The sequence below is a fragment of the Protopterus annectens genome, chromosome 4.part0 (genome assembly GCF_019279795.1).
Source record: "Protopterus annectens isolate FY-2018-M chromosome 4.part0, PAN1.0, whole genome shotgun sequence".
Taxonomy (NCBI): Eukaryota; Metazoa; Chordata; order Ceratodontiformes; family Protopteridae; genus Protopterus; species Protopterus annectens.
The window spans coordinates 1,439,720,553-1,439,738,795 of NC_056733.1; positions in this window are offsets into that span (position 1 = coordinate 1,439,720,553).

Genomic DNA, 18,243 nt, shown 5'->3' on the forward strand with positions numbered 1-18,243 from the left:
TCTCCCAGTGCAAGACAGAGTCAGCATTACTTTAAGGAGTTATGGCATGAAAAAGTGTGGTAGATGTAACTACTGCAAGTTTATACTTACTGGGGAACATTTTAGTGTTCATGGACAGACCTTTCAGATTAAAGGAAATTTGACTATGACAGCTCTGGGCTTGTATACATGCCATTGTGTTAGCTATGATAAAGTTTTTATATAGGTAAAACTGAGCAAAAGCTCCATGAACATATATATGAACACATTTATGATATATGTAAAGAAAAAAAAAACATATGCACACTTTGTAAGCATATTAAAGAAAACCCAGGACATTATTTTAAGTTTAGTGTACTTGAAAGAGTTAAACAGAATGCTTGGGTTAACCAATGGCCATTGATGCTTGAAAAAAAGAGAATTATTTTGGCTGCTATATTGGAATTCATACAATTGGCTGGGGCCTAATGAGCATATTTCAATTACTTCACTCCTAAAGCTGAAAGCATTAAAAAGATGATTTTTGCTCAATGTATTGAATTATATGCATACTTGGGGGTATTAAGCTAGTGTATTTATGTTATTTATTTTACGTGATTTTTATCTGTCTTGTATTTGGAAGCGTGATATCTAATAGGATGCTTTCATATTAGGCTTTTACGTTTTGGGTGAACTATGTTTAGCACTTTAAAAGCACTTTGAGCATCATGCGATTTTTAAACTATTTAAGTGGTTATTTTTGTAATGAACCTTATCTGATGAAGTTTTACCAATGTGTAGGACATAAGTGCTTATGTTGTTGTATGAATATTAAAATTTATGACTTTTAGTGGAGAAACACCAGAGTCTTTAGTGATTTTTCTGTTTTTTTACTGTTACAGGTTTATGGTATCTTTGGAACTTTAAGGAAATAGTTGACCAACTGTGACGACCCTCCACTGGACCAGTAATCAAGGATCCTCAATCCTCACCACTGGCACCAGTGGGGGACGTACACTGGGAGGATTGAGGCTTGTTGATTACTGGTCCAGTGGAGGTCGTTATATATTGGTAGGCAGTGGTGGGATAACCACATCATATATTGGCTGGCAGTGGTGGGATCACCACATCACATATTGGGATTCAATGGTGTAGGTATTGAACTCCTGTAGCCTGTAAATAGTGGTCACTAAAAAAGGTATTTTTACTCTCAAGCAGCTACATGGTGGGCATTCAGAGTTCCATATCACAACAGTCTTATTTATTTTTTGTTAGCTTAGTTGGTCAGGGAGAGCAGGCAAGGATGTCAACAGAGGATTATGGCAAGCTGACAAGGAACCAGTTGGCTGAGATGTGCCAAACCAAAGGACTGGGGGATGCCAACCTGACTAAAGGAGAAATTATTGTAGCCTTAACCATAGCTGCATCACAGACCAGCAACCAGGAAGACAACCAGACTGGCCTTGGGGATGAACAACTCTCAGAAAATGGACAGTTCAACTTTGCCTCAGAGGACTTAAAAATCCATCTGGAGTTAAACAGACTTGAACTGGAGGCCAAATGTTTGGAACTAGAATCAGCAGATAGACTGCGGCAGGAGAAACAAATGTAAATTAAGCAGCAAAGAGACTGAGATGTCTGGAAGCCAAAGAAAATGAGAGGCAGAGGCAACATGAAAAGGAGATGCTGACTCTTTGCCAGGGTCATGGAGGTAACGGGGAAGGGAATTACTGAACCCCAGAAGCAATAAAGGTCAGAAAATGTCTTCCATGATTTGCAGAGGGTGATAATTGTTATAGTTTTATTCATATGTTTGAAAGGGTATGTAAACAGTATAATGTTGACCAAGGGCTCTGGGTACGGTTCCTGACCCCCTTACCCCATGGTAAAGCTGTAACTGCTGTTTCTAAATTATCTGATACTGATTGCTTAAATTATAATACTATTAAAAATTGTTTATTAGAGTGTTTTAAGTTAACACCCGAAGCTTATAGGAAAAAGTTTCATGAGCATACACGCAAGGCAGATGAAAGTGTGTGTGAATATATTGCTGAACTAAGCACTTATTTCATAGGTGGGTAAATGGGTGTCAGGTCACCACTTTTGAAGGGCTGGCAGACCTTTTGGTGAGGGCACAAGCCCTTAGCACTTTGCCTGAGGACATGAGAATCTGGTTGGCAGACAGGGAATGCAATACCGCAGATGAGTTAGGGAAAAAAGGAGACCTATACCTAGCAAGCAGGGCATCACTGCACAGGAAAGGGATACCATGTGCTGCACTTAGGTCTAAGGCAACCCATGGTGGGCAGCCTAAACCACCCCAACAGTGTCTGCCAGTAACAGGGGAAGCCACTAGTTCAGGTACATGGCCAGGATCAAGAGTTAAATGTTTTAAATGTAACCAATGGGGCCATGTAGCATATAGATGTCCATGGAGGCAAGGTGGGGAACAAAATGTGGGGAGCCAGTAAGTGAGACTAACAGAATGCCAGTGGTAAGTTGTCTGGAGATGACAAAGGTACCAAACTACCACAAGAGGTTATATCCTATCTTAGTAGATGGGAAACAGGCCACTGCTAAGACAGACACTGCCTCTGACCTAATCATTGTGAAGCCTGCAATGGTTAAAGAGGAGCACTACTTGCTTGGGCAGTCTACTCCAGTCAGAGTTTTAGGAGAGACCCCATTCCAAATACCTTTGGCTAGGGTTCACCTTGACTGGGAGGGTGGAAAAGGAAGCAAGCAAGTAGGCGTATTTGAGGATATCCCTGCCAATGTCCTGATAGGGAATGATTTTGATAATGCAGTACCTTTGTGTGCATGCAGTTACACACAGTCAGGATTGGAGACAAGCATTTGGGTCAGGTAGCCTGGAGTGTACCCAGAGAGACCACACACTTGAAGCCAGGACTGGTGAGGTGGTTACTTCAGGGAGGGAGCTACCCCATACCAGTGAGACTGAAGGTAAGCCACAGTTGCTGGTAGGTACTGATGTTTCCTTGGACAGAGTGACTGCAAGGACAGAGGTGAGTAGTAGTACACAGGCTGACAGTGAGGCACTGCTGTCAGAGGATACCAGACTTCCTGTGGAAGGGCAGCTCAGAAGGGTTACAGAGAGAGAGAGTTGAGACAGGCTCAGCTCTCAGACCCTACATTACAAGGCTTGAGGGCGGTAACCAGGGAGGAACCTGATTCTCAAGGGAAAGGAGAATCTGTATACTGGGACAAAGGTTTACTGTATAGAGAGTGGACCCCTGAGGAAGGGCTAGAAGGTGAGAGAATACAGTAGCTGGTAGTGCCCAGAGCCTACCATCTGGACTTCTAGCCATAGCCCATGACATTCTCTTTGCAGATCATATGGACATAAAGCATACCAAGAGACATATTATGCAGAACTTTTATAGGCCCGGGATTTCCAGGGATGTAACAGGGTACTGCAGGACCTGTGAGCAGTGCCAAAAGGTAGGCAAGGCAGGAGACAAGGTGAAAGTACCTTTGGTGCCTTTGCCTGTGATTGAGGAGCCATTTCAGAGGGTAGCTATGGATATTGTGGGACCTCTGAGTACCCCAAGTTCCACAGGGAAGAAGTATATCCTAGTGGTAGTAGATTATGCTACCAGATATGCTGAGGCAGTGACTCTGTCCTCCACTGAGGCAGAAAAGGTGGCAAATGCTTTGTTAGAGATTTTCAGCAGGGTAGGTTTCCCAAAAGAAATACTGACTAACATAGGTGGCAATTTCATGTCAGACCTGCTGATTTGTCTGTGGGACCACTGTGGGGTGAAGCACCTAAAGACCACCCCCTACCACCCCCAGACTAATGGTCTGGTGCAGAGGTTAAACTCTGCACTAAAGACCATGCTATGGGTATTTGCAGACCAGTTTAAGAGGGAGTGGGACAAATATTTGCCTACATCTGTTGTTCACTTAAAGGGAGTTGCCCCAGGAATCAACAGGTTTTTCACCCTTTGAGTTGCTGTATGGGCATAGGATGAAGGGACCTCTAGATTTGATTCATGATGAGTGGGACGGTGAGTGTGAATCCCACAAAGAGTCTGTTGCGGCATATGTCTTAAACCTCAGGAAAAGACTTGGGAACTCATGGGCTTGGCCCAGGAGAACCTGGCAGAAGCCCAACAGCAGAAAAAGGTCTGGTATGACAGGAATGCTCGAGCTAGAGTGTATGCTGCGGGGTAGCAGGTTATGGTTCTCATTCCTGTCAGACACAACAAGCTGCAGGCAGCCTGGGAGGGACCCTACAGGTGGTAAGGAAGGTCAGTGATGTTAACTACATGGTACAACTGCTAGGCAGGAGGTAGGGGCACAAATTGTACCAAGTTAATATGATGAAGCCTTACCATGACAGGGAAGCCCTGGTGCTAAGTATTTGCAGTAGAAAGCAGGAGGAATCTGAGGGGGGTATATGGCTACAGGGAGCCAGACAAAAAAAAAAAATCCCAAGTTACTATGGTGGAACCTAGGGTTGCAGGGATATGATATGACAGTGCAACACTGTATTGGGGCAAGCAATGCCAAGGCAGCTGGGATCTCAAGACAGGGAATAGGGTAATGTATTCCCAAATAGGCTCATGCCTGTCAAGCAACGTTTTGCAAGGCTCACTTGAAAAACTAGCCTGAGTCTGCAAGGGGGGAAGAAGTGTGATGAAAGGAGATACTGCTAGCCCAGCTAGCTAGAATTTTGTAAATAATTATATGTCATTGGTGAATATCAAAATGATTTATACAAAAATGTGTTAGAACTGTATGTCATGTGTATATCAAACTGCTTGTACAGACATGTGGGTTGAAAAGGTATTTGCAAAGTGCTGTTTGAAATTTAACCACAGTGGGCCCTACTGGAAGAGAACAGAAATGTCCATGCACTATTGTAACTGTTTAAATGTGTATATTTTCATAGTAGAAACTGGAATACAGGAGGCAAACCTCAGTCTAGTAAATATTAAAAAAACAACTGAAATTAAATTACTTTATGGCTAGGCCATAAAAGATGTTGGGCAGGATTCACGAAGCCTCCGTGTAAGAGTTATAACTTATACACGGAGGCTGCAGTTAAACGGAGTGATGTCAGCATGCTTTGCATATTCATGAGAGCATGCTGAATCACACTTAAGGCTAACATGGTCTGTGTAAGACAGTAGGGGGCGTGTCCGTAGGCCGAGCCCTGTAAGCGGACACGCCCCCTGAAGAGGAAAAGTGCCCAAAGTAAACACCCACGACAGAGTCCACGGAAATGTGAATAAACAGAACACAACACATGCCCCCACAGACTATGAACAGAAAACATATAAATAAACATGTTATATATTTTTTTTAAATTGTAAAGATGTTTAACCGTGAGTGCGCTCGTTTGCGCGGGCGTGCCAGTAGCGCAGCTACAGTTAGCAGTCAGTGGGAAAGCATATAAGAACTAAATATGCAAAATAAGCCAGAAAGCAATAGCGTAGCGGTAGAGATGTTGGCTTAAGAGCAGGCATTCATGGTTCGAGCCCCCACAACACCAATTTTTATTTTTAGCAAAATAAGCACGAAACAAGTCCCTGACAAATATGTACACATAAAACCACATTTTATGTAAAATGTAATGAAATAGCCCATTTATATTGAAGAAATGTGAGGTAACAAAAGAATAAAAAATGCCACATGTGCCCATAGCTGAGCTACAGTTTAACAGGGTGAGTGCATCTGCCCGTAGATGAGCAGTGGTTTAACTGGTGCAAAATGAGTGCCCATAGCTGAGCAGTGGTTTAACACGCTAAATCTATGTGCCCCTAACTGAGCTGAGCATAATATGCGTGCTGATAGCCAAATGAGGCTTAAACCAGCGTACCCCATTTGCGCAGAGCTGCGCACCGTGCAAACAAGGTAACCGACGGGCAACGTTGAGCAAGCCGTATCAAAACTGCCTTTACACAGACACACCCCTCAGCATGTCTAGACAGTCATGAAAAATAAAAAGCAGTGGTCTGGTTCGAACCCAGGATACTATACACCATAGTCAAGGTACCAAACCACTAAGCCATGACAGTAGTACCTAGAAATGCAATAATAGCTAATATATAGAAATGAATACAAACTGGAGCATGACAATGCAGGTTTACTGAAGTTGATACAATTCCAAAATGGCCAATCACAGATATGTGCGGGAAAAACGGACTATATAAGCCCCATAGACAGGAATACACAGCATAAACGATTGTAGAACTGAACTGCAGGCAGAATGACAGGAGTAGGAGAGGGTAGTTGCTTTCAAGCACAGAGGTGGGACGTTGAGGAGTCCAGGTACATGGTCTGGCTCCTAGTCCACAATCATGAGGCCCAACTCATGCAGGGCCAGGTCCTCTGGGGAGCATACAGGGCTGAGGCATGGGACCGGTTGGCTCATGATCTCACCAGTGCCACAGGGATTCCAAGGACTGGTGAGCAGGTCCGTCACCACCATGCGGACCTGAAGAGATGCAAGCAGGACCAACTGAACCTTTGGATCCAGGAGGATCGGCAAACACCCAACGCCCCACTACTGAGTAAGTTACATTTAATCATGTATGTAAGAAATTAAACTAGCTGATATTATGGAGATGTGTATTCCATTATTACTTCATTGATATTACAGCTGCAGGTGTCCGTTCTGCGAACCGCAGAGCCTATGGCGATAGGCTGGTGCGGTTGTGCCACCAGGCAGGTCAGTAATCCACTACCAGTAACTGTAAAGAAATATAAAAGTATGACAGTCAGCAAAAGAGTGCAGTGTAGTCACTAAGGAATAAAATGTGCAGGTAACAGTGTGAAAGTGTCTGCAAGTATTGCTTGATTACAAAAGTGTGTTTCAGCCTGTAAGTTAAACCGAAAAATGAAACTGTCTGACATAAATTCTGAAATAAAAATGCCCCACCTGTAAGAAAATAGTACACAACCTTCAGCAGGCTGAAAAGTATAGCTGCAGAAGATGATGAAATCACATGTGTGAAATATATCCCTGTTGAAATACTGAAACATGACAGAAGTGAGACTGCTGGAAAGGATTGTAATAACTACAGGTAAAACATGTCAATAAAGCCTAGAAGTAAGTACCATCCTGAATAGTAAAATGAAAGCAAGTGAGAGAGTGTGAGAAAGTGTCATGAATCCAGCAATACAGTAGTAATAACCCCTGAATAAAGTATACCGCAGTCAAGACAGAATGAAATGCATGTGAGAATCAAAACCAAACAGCAAAATCTGTTCAAAGTGTTGCTGCATCTGGAATGTGTATCCCAAAATCTGGATATGTTGCTCTCAGTCTGCAATATGCAGATAGGATGATTGTCTGATATACCAAACATCCACACTTGTCTACAGCTATATAAAGCAAATGTAGCAGGATGATGTAGCTGAACAAAGCTAGATATGAATGTGTATGAAGAACAATAAAATGTATATTGATGTTGCAGTAACAGTCCTATCACCAAGTTGAAATAGTTATCATAAAGGAAACTGTAGTTAGAACAGTAGTGTGTATATATCTGTAGCTATTAGAAATGTACAGCATATGTATTGGTATTTGAAGGTGTTAATATTATTTTCTTCACCCCACCCTATAACCACATATAACCCATTCCACGTGAAAATGGTATGTGCAATCACAATTAACACCCCTGGACGTTTGTCCTGTTGGGTCATATATATTTGCATGTCCGTTGATGCATCTGCCCTGTTCATACATCCAAACCTGATGGCCTGTTGCCATCAATTAACCCTGCATGTTGTTGGACTGTGTATTGCTGTTCAAATTATGCATGTGTTATGCACGCTGTTCAATGGTGTGAATATCTGGGTGTTTGGTTAATGGGAATACTAATGCATGCTGTTACAACTAATTGTGAATGGTATTATATGTCACTAACCCAAACTGTCATGACATAATGCAAAACATAGGACAACAGGGAAGGCGGGTTCCAGTGGACCCACCTCTCCCACCTCAGCTGGCGAGTGCACCTGGCACTAGTGCCAAGTCTGGACCCTCCTCCGGTGGCCCTGTGCCACCTGCAGGTGGAAGCGCTGCAGGGGATGGGGCCGCCCCCCTCTGCAAGTGTGGCCGAAGGAGAACCTCCACTCACCCTCTGTAGCGTCCAGACTGTGGTGCGTAGGGAGATTCGGGACTCTGTTCTTGAGCCCCTACGCCAGCTTGAGGCACGGGTGGCACAACTAATGGGCATGCCTGTTGCCCGGCCTACACAGCCCCCAGCACAGCCCCATCCTGGGCAGTGAAGGAACAGTGGCAACTGCCTATGGGTGGGGATATCAGTTCCACTGTTGCCATCTGTGGGCTCATGGGCTCTGGATATCCAAACCACCATCCCCGTCAATTGTGTAACCCCCCCCACACGTGTCATACATCGCCCCTGTATGCGTCTTGTTTGTCTTGTCTGTTTACCTACCCAACCTACCTCCCCGGCTGTACCGACTTCCTTCACCTGACATACCACTCTCACCTGAAAAAAAAAAAAAAGGGCACTCTGTACCCACAAAAAAATTACGCCCCATACATAGCTGCCCATTCCACACACATGTCTGCTGGACATGGAATCTATCAATTACAATTGGCTGTACAACAAGTATTATTGTTGTCCTGACACCTCTCTCAGGGGTGGAAGGTTTCAAATGTCACACCAAATTACATACATATGCACAGCTGTTGCTGATGAAGAAATGGGCAGCTATGGGCCTTACCTACATCCCTCCTGCAAATCCCAAGCTTGTTTCCCTACTGTCTTACCCTCTTTGTGACCCCTTTTTCACCACTTTCCTGTCTCCCCATTTTCTTTTCTTTCAAAGAAAATAGCGCGGGTGTGCGCCAGAGTAAGCACTGTTAAGCGGTTGTAAGCGGGTGTGCGCTTGTGTGCGTGGAGCTAACCGCCAGTGCGCATGCGTGAGCTCCACGCAAACCAGCGCTAACCCGGTTACAACTGCTTAAAAGTGCCTTAGTCACTTTGATTGACAGGTCCTGTACTCAGTTCAAAAGCAAAATAAAATCCCACTGTCAGTCCCGAACCCAGGACCTTGGAAACACTAGTCTGTATGACCTACCACTAAGCCATGACTCTTATACAAGAACATTGTGCTAAAATAAATATAACATGTAATAGTAGGGATGAATGTAAAGGGAATATAGGATGTGTAGTACCCAAAGCATGTCATGTAGAATTACTGCCAAAACTACTGGATTCCCACAATGGTACTGTGTGAACACAAACAGCCATGCTAGTTGGTAGCTTGTAGATAATAATGTCAGTTAAAGTACATATATAAATGTATGTATATGTACATATATATATATATAAATATATATCTATATATAGTTGTAGGAGTCATTGTGCATACACACTTACTACAGGGAACATGAGAGAGGAATGGAGAAATGTGAATCTACAACACAGCCTGAATCATGAGAGAGATGCTAACCTTTACACTCACAGAACACTGTCCACAGCATACCAGCATGGTCCCCGCCCTTACAATCTGAAAGGGCAACGCCTATCCCACATACCCTTTTATAGCACTGACCTGAAATCACAGTGAGAACTGCAATCAGTACACAACTGGCTGTATGCAATTAGCAAATGCTGGCTTACAATTGGTGCAGAGGCCATCACATGGACCTATGCAGATACCTACAAAAGCATCCAGTACTAACACTCCACACATGCAATACATTCATTGCACTGTCTGGAAGCAGACAGAGGGAGAGAGAAAAGTGAGAGAGAGCGAGAGAACAAAAAAAAAAAAGTATACACTGTGACTCTGTCACCCGAAGCTGTCAGCAGTGACAGTAGCAGCAGCAAGCAGAAGCAGTGGTAACGCAACCAGCTGCGACAAACACAGGTAATGCAAAGTAGCAGGTTAATAGTGTGCATACTGTGAACCCTCCAAATGTGTCATAGGTCTGTATCTATAGGTATGTCCATGTGATATGGTGTGTGTACGTAGTTCCACCAAAAGGGGATGACCATACATTACATGTCAATCAGTCTTAGGCCATGATCCTGGCAGCAGTTGTCTGTGCCTTGCCCCCAGCAATGGCTGTAGTGACTGCTTTGAAAGGTCAGCCAGGTTCAAAAGGCAGGATCAGCCCATCACAAAGGCACACTGACTGGGAACAAGTGTCTGCAGGTACCCGATATCACTGCATATGCATCCCATACTGCATAATTCCATAGCTTAGCAGACCAGGCCGGTTATGCATATGATGTGGTAGTTCCCAGGGTCAGTCGAGGTGCCTCCTTAGTGGTGTGGGACCACTGTCGCTGTATGCCACTGTCCAGGTACATATCCTGTAGTACGGCCAAGATAAATTATCAGTGTTATATGCGGTTGTATGTCCTCTCGGAGTGCAGGTAGCACACATCCAGGGATACAATGAGGTCACAGTGATGCTGTGTGTTCTGCTCTGCTGAGGGCGGCCCTCACCTGGACATGTGAGATGATAGGGAGGTTACTTACAGCTGTGATAAATATTTCAACTGGTGGGGGAGAAGGAGGGGGGATACGTGCACCGAACATGTCTGCAAGACTGTTGCCAATATCCGTGTGTTTGATGAATGTTAAGTAGGTGTGTATTAACACAGAGCATATCTGAGGCATGTGGTCCATATGTGTAACATAACTGAAGAAGGCCTTGTGGTCATCCATAGTGTTTGTGGCCATTTCCCTCCCAGAGTAGGCCGTGGCCATTGTTATGACGGACCGTAGCATAGTACCAATGCTGACCACAGATGCCTTCCCTTAATGTGAATGTGCTCTGTCCTGCAGTAGCCTCCTGCTATTGTTATACAATCTGCCTCTGTCTGGGGTCCACCGGACAGGATGCCTAACCTTCGTGCATAGGTTCTGGGTTAGAAATGTGTGTGCAAGTTCCATGCAATCTGTGGCATGTCCGTGGTAAGCATTTGCAAAGGGGTCAGCAGTGTGGCTTGTGGCTTCCACTGGCCCAGTGTGCTGCATGGATACCATCTCAGTCCCAGCAAGTGAATAACTGTCTAATCACATACATATCAAAGTAGTCTACTGTGCTGGTGGTGGTGGTGGGATATGTATATCCAGGCCGAGTAACTTCTGTCCACATCACAGTAGTGGATGGCGTCCCACATACAGTACCTTGGGATGAACCCCCAGAGTGAGGTTGTGAATTGGACCTGTCAGTGTATGCTGACTGATGGGGCATGCTACTATGTTGTGTGGAATGTGGCAGGTATTGTTGCACAGGTGTTGGCTGAGCACTGATATCTGTCCATGTACCTGTGTATCCACCACGACACACACACATGCAACATATGGGAGTAGTAGTATATCACTACACATGAGTATCATGTATAGTATGTGTGCCATATATTGCTGACATAGTCTGCTGATATCCTGTTTGTGTTCTCTTCCAGTGAGATGGCGCATCAGCGTAATCCCGCCTACTCTGTAGCGGAAGACGAGGAGATCCACCAGAGCCTGGTGCGGGAGTATGACATCCTGTTTTCCTGCACCAGTCAGAATCAGCAGGAGAGGGCTGCACTGTGGCAAGACCTTGTCCGTAGGGTAAATGATATTGGCATGCATAACAGGACATATGAGCAAGTACGACATCACTGCAGTGATTTAATCCGAAGTGTCCGTCAGCGTGCATCAGATATCCACAGGCAACAGGTTGCCACAGGAGGTGGGGTGGCCACACATCCCCCCCTCACCAGACTGGAGGGGCTACTCCTAAGTGTTGTGGCTCCAGCCCCGGAACAGCAACAGCAGTACACCTGCATTATGATGGAGGCTGGTTCTACACAGCAGCATGACATGGAGCATGCAGGTAATATGCCATATGTACACTTGACTGTTCTGTACACTGTATCATATGCAATATCAATGGCACAGTTGTGCCCACTGACATTAATCTCATCATTTCTGTAGGTCCCTCCGGGGTTACAGCAAGGCAGGCCATCCATGCTGGTGAGTGTGTTTAACATAACCTATAATAGTCCTGATAATGCTAGTAACAGTAGTGTAACTCAGTAGTGCTCTGTGTGTATACTGTGGGGTGTGCATGTGTGCAGGTGTGCCTGTGCCCATGTGTGCATGTGTGCAGGTGTGCCTGTGTCCACGTGTGCATGTGTGCATGTGTGTCTGTGTCCACGTGTGCATGTGTGCATGTGTGCCTGTGTCCACGTGTGCATGTGTGCATGTGTGCCTGTGTCCACGTGTGCATGTGTGCATGTGTGCATGTGTACACGTGTGCATGTGTGCATGTGTGCATGTGTGCATATGTACATGTCACCACGTGTGCATGTGTCCATGTGTCCACGTGTGCATGTGTGCATGTGTCCATGTGTGCATGTCTGCATGTGTGCATGTGTGCCTGTGTGCATGTGTGCATGTGTGCATGTGTGCATGTGTGCCTGTGTGCATGTGTCCACGTGTGCATGTCTGCATGTGTGCCTGTGTCCATGTGTGCATGTGTGCCTGTGTCCATGTGTGCATGTGTGCATGTGTCCATGTGTGCATGTGTGCATGTGTGTAAAAGTGCATCACTGGTAACAATGTCTGGAGACTGTAAACTGTGTTTCCTGTCTTCCTCCCACAGGTTCTGGTGCTGCTCTGGTGACCTGCAGTAGGGAACCTGAATCTTGTGCCACGGGTACTGGTAATGATGATATTTGTGTAATGGTACAGGAAGGTGTTTCAGGGTCTGCCATTGGTCAGCCAATTGACAGTACACAGCTGTCAACCCCATCATTGCGCACAGCCATCCTGCCAGTACATCCTTTGTCACCATTGTCCCTAGGTGATGGACAGGATACAGTGGGCATAGACCAGGGTAATGTGGTACCTGTGGCACATGCGTCCCCACACAGCAGCCATGGGCAGGGTCCTCCGATGGTACCACACAGACAGTTGCCCATAGGTTCTCGTGGGAGCATCCGTGGGCGTACTGCCTCTGGCTGACGTGCCCAAAGAGGTCTGTCAACCTCAGCTATGTTTCGGACTGTCATGCAGGCACAGTCGTGTATGGAAAGGTACACCAGACAGGGTCTGAGGGAGCTGAGAGCATGTCGCACAGCCATGACAGACAGTATGCGTGACATTGCGGATGCTATCCGTAATTTCACCGATGTCATAGACAGACGTTGTGGGGACATATTACAGCAGTTCCACAACCAGATGTCCATGAGCCAGGGCAATGGTGGGCGTTTGCGGCATCGACGTGGCCGTATGCCGGCAACAGCAGCAGCTGGCAGTCGGCGCGGACGACGACAGGCTCGCGCACGACCCCATAGTGCCAGCAGCAGCCCTAGCAATGCTGGGTCTGTGCTGTCATCCAAACGCCCCAGGAGACCATGTGCACGTGGCTCTGGACAGTCCCAACAGGGACCTGTGTCCAGTCAACACACTCCCGCTTCTGATGACAGTACCCAGTCTGGCTTAGTACTGGATACGGTCCGTAGCACCCCTGCCAGGCACAGGTACCGTGTCCGTCCCCACAGACACTGATCTGTATGACCTGCCAGGTGCAGTCTGTGGCTGTCCACAAACCCCTGTATATGGCAGACATGAGGTGGAACTGTGTGCGTGCATACACATATGTGAAATGTTAACACCTAGGGCGACCACATACATGCACACACTGCACCAACACTGCCCCACCCTGTACTGCTGCCCCTCACCAACACACATACACACACATGTCAATTGGTGGTATCAGTGGCTGACTCAGGCATACCTAATCCACACCCTGTGCATATGATGACACTGTGCCACCTCCTGCAATCTCCAACATCATTGCGGGAACAGGTAAACACGTTGCTGATGCACAGGGTGACTACATAGAAGTGTATTAGTAGTATCATGTTGGTAATAGTACAGTGTGCTGCTATGACTGTGTGTTTATCCCAGCATGACTGCTGCAGTAACTGTATGAATGTCCTGAATTGTTATCTGCACCCATAGTACATACCAAAGTATAACAGCTGCACATAATTGCATGCCGGTGGTAAGGTTGTCAACAGATAGCCGCATACATGGGTAGCACAGGGGGAAAGCTAATGCAAGTAGTGATATGCAATGGTGGACATGTACAGTAATGGTGTCAAGTTGCCCACAACGACTATGCAATGTGGATGTTCGCCCATGTAGATATGAGTGCAGTACCAATGTAATCAAATCACAAATAACTATGACATAATATCAGTTCTACCATGGGCATCTGTGCTGTGTATTCCTGGGTACATGTTCATAGTGCCTACATATTTGCATTGTTACTTACTGTTATTGTTACCCCTTCTTTGTTGTACAATGCACTACTTCCGGCCCTGTTTCCTGTAGCTTTGTTTGCATGCATGTTCGCTTGGGGTTCCCTGGAACACTGCTTACACCTGCAATGCAGAGTTACAGTGCTTCTGTAGACTCCTAGTGACATCTGCATAGCGTACGATACGTATGTCAACTTTACACATGACAGAACGTCACTGTCTGTCCTGTACGCATGTACGTTGCCTGTGACACATTGCACATGTCTTACCTGGCATTTAACCACGTGTGCAGTCATATATGCCAATGCTATGAAACAGTAGCGGTACACCCACACATACACACGTTCAGTATGTTGTTCCCCATTGGCCCTATGTGTTGGTACTCACCATGGCAATCACACTACTAGGGTAGCATGTGCAAAGGTAACCTGTGAATCACCTCTATGGTCCAGTTGTGGTTTATGTGAGTCATGTGTCAATGTCACAGCTGCCACATGTATGCAGTCAGCCATCACCCTTGGCCAGGAGCGTACAGCACATGTGTGGGATGCCACCACACTGCCAATCTGGGGACTGGGCTCTCTGAACCCAGTAATGTCATACCCTGTCAGGTGGCATGTCATATATACTACATCCTGGACAAACTTCAACCCCAATCCCTGCTGCTACTATTGATAATACTCCTGGAGATGTTTCTGATAGTTTTGACCAATTCTTTACTGAGACATTTCAGGCCCTAGCTAGCCATCTACTTCCTAGCTCCCCTGGTGCTGAAAGTAGCAACCCTAGAAACCTACTTGCGTTCAGCTGCCAACCAGTCACCACTTCACTTCTCCGTACCTTGATTGAAACAGTGAAACCCACTACACTTTCTGCTGATCAACTCCCTGCCGAGTACCTATCAAAATCAGATGATGCTACTGCTTACCCCATCTCAAAGGTAATCAAACGAACCATGGTAGAATCTAAATTTCCCACCATCTGGAAAATATCATATGTAATCCCACTTCACAAAGGAGGCAGCTCTACTGAATTCTCCACTTATAGGCCAATAGCTATATTCTCTCCACTTGCAAAGATTATGGAAACTTTAGTCATAGGCAATTCATGCACCACCTAATCCAAAATCGCCTTATGGCAGACACTCAGCATGGCTTCCGTCCTCATCACAGCACTACTTCAGGCCTCCTAGCCTTTACTAACACCTTAAACCATACTTGCAACACTAATTATATATCCTCAGCCCTCTTTTTGGATCTTTCCAAGGCATACGATATGGTTGATCACCAACTTGTAATCCACACCCTGCAAACATTCTGTCTAGATACTGGAGCCTTCCAATGGTTTCAATCCTACCTGCATGGTCAACAGCAGGCTGGCCTCTGGCAGAACAAACTCTCTAACCTTCTACCTAACACCCTCAGAGTACCACAAGGCTCTATACTAGGGCCCTTGCTGTTCTCCATCTTCATTAACGACCTTTATACTGTCATCCCAAAAGTCAGCTGTATCCAATATGCTGAAGACTCTACTCTGATCTCCTCAGCCACATCTCCAGTAGAGTTATGGTCAGCTACCCAGACCACCTTTAATACAATAGAAAACTGGCTTTCTGAACATCGTCTGATCCTAAATCCCAAATAAACTAAACTGCTGTTATTTCACCAACACGTAGGTCTACCGCTTTCACCTTTACCATAACATCAACTGATGGCACAATAATCTCCCCTGAGCCATCTACTAAACTATTAGGTGTCATCATAGACAATAATCTCAAATGTGACCTACATGTTAACCAAATTATCAAAGCCATCAATAGAAAACTAGGGTAACTTTACAGAATAAAAGCCTTCCTAGCCCCTCCAGCTAAAGGTGCCATAGCTCGCTCACACCTTGTTTCAACCCTTCTGTATGCATCCCCTCTACTCTCGAATATGAACAAGACTGTCCTTAACAAACACTCAATTTGCTACAACCACATTGCCAGGTTTGCCACTGGGCTGCCTTTTAGGACACATCATTGCATCAATCTAAATCAGCTTGGTTGGCTTGCAATACCCAGCCTAATACAGTATAACCAACTGATTATGGCCTATAAAATCCTCTATAATCCGGACAATACTCCTGCACTTCAAATATTATCACCCCCTATAACAATCCTAGACTGCTTTGATCCTCTAACAAACTACTAATTCAGACTAGCAAATTTAATAACACAGCCGGTGATTTTCTCTTTGCAAACTCTGCAAGTAGATCCTGGAACTCACTTCCAGCTGATATTACCCTACTTTCCACCTTAGGTCAATTTAACACTAGACTCAAACAACATTTGTCACTTAACTGGCTATGTCAATGTATCAAGCCTGGCTAACTCGAATGTGTAAAATCTGTGAACCAGTTTACTGTGTAATTTAATTTAATCCTGACTTGTGCTCAGGACTAACATTAACCTGTGGAACATGTTTAACTTGCTTACTTATGTAATCTCTGTAAATAATCTGTTTGTAATATGTAATGCTGGTATTATGTAATGCTGTATCTGCTTACCCTTGTAGCTTTTCTCCCCCGGCCTCCACTGGAAATGGACATGCATCCAGTCGGACTATCCCGGTCAACAAATGTAGGATAAATAAATAAATAAATAAAATATATTACAGTGACTACAATACAAGTCAGACATTGACACGCACTGACAGCATGCTGAACACACTGGGGCATACGTGGGGACTCAGAATAGCATCCTGCCTGAGCATCACACACCTCCGCAGCTGGCACACAGGCATATGTTCCGTCAGAACAGAGCACATGCCACACATGGCACACACATCCCCTGTGCCACACACTCACAGCCTGTAGGGCTACACAACACACCTGCTACAGACGTGTCAGGTACCTGTCTTGGGTGCTGCACTGGGGTCCCGCTCAACAGGCTGTATCTGGTGATGGTCACAGTGATATGCCTCAGGGGCACTATGGTCCACCACAGAACACATTTATACAGGTCAGTCAGAGGCATGGACACATATGACTCACTCATTGACCATGCCAGTATGGCTGACCTGAGACATACCTCCCTGGACTACATGATAGGGAACATAGAATGGATCTCTCAGCATGTGGCACAGGCCAGTATGAGCCTGATCTTGGTTGCCAACATACCCTCACCAGGTATGCTACCACTATATGTGGGAAGGGTGTTGTATGTCTACATTATGCTCAGTCTCCACTGTCATTCATAGGGTATCCGCTGGCTGTCAACGTGTGCTTACATGCTAGGGAAGCCACAATGATGTGCAAGGGTCATCTTGCACGTGACACCCATGGCCTGATGTATAATGGCAAAGCTCCTTGGTACACACATACTGCCTTATGCTGCAGGACATGGTTTACATAGCCACCTCCGTGGGTATCACACAGGTTAGGACACTAACAGTGCTGCTACACAACAACAGCAGTGTACACCGGAAGATGCATGCACCAGACACTGTCCTCAGCACGGTGAACTGCAATGTCTGTGCAGTACCAGATTCCTGATTCATGGCTCACAGGTGTTACCCATCACTGACAGGTTATGCCCCATACCATGCCTGTCGTCCTCTACACATGTAACACACATGGACAAGGGGGGTGGTATCCCAAGGTACCACAGATACACACACCTCCAGGTTGTTGGCACAGCAAAAAGCATCAGGGCCTAATCATGTGCAGCTAACAGTGTGTCGGACTGCCATCTGGTTCATAGCCTGGCACACACAACCCTCCCATACACAGGAAGACCACCTATCCTCCATAACAACACTGGCAATATGACAGTCTCAAGAACTGTGTTTATATGGCTGGACTGCATCCAGCCAAACATTGTGCGTGAGCATTACTGTAGCTACAACACACTAGTTGAAGGGTTCACAGCATGTGGTCACTGAATTGCAGTGGAATGACATGTTACCACTACCACAACAGGTGGGAACATGCAGTACCTGTACATCGACTACATGTACACTAT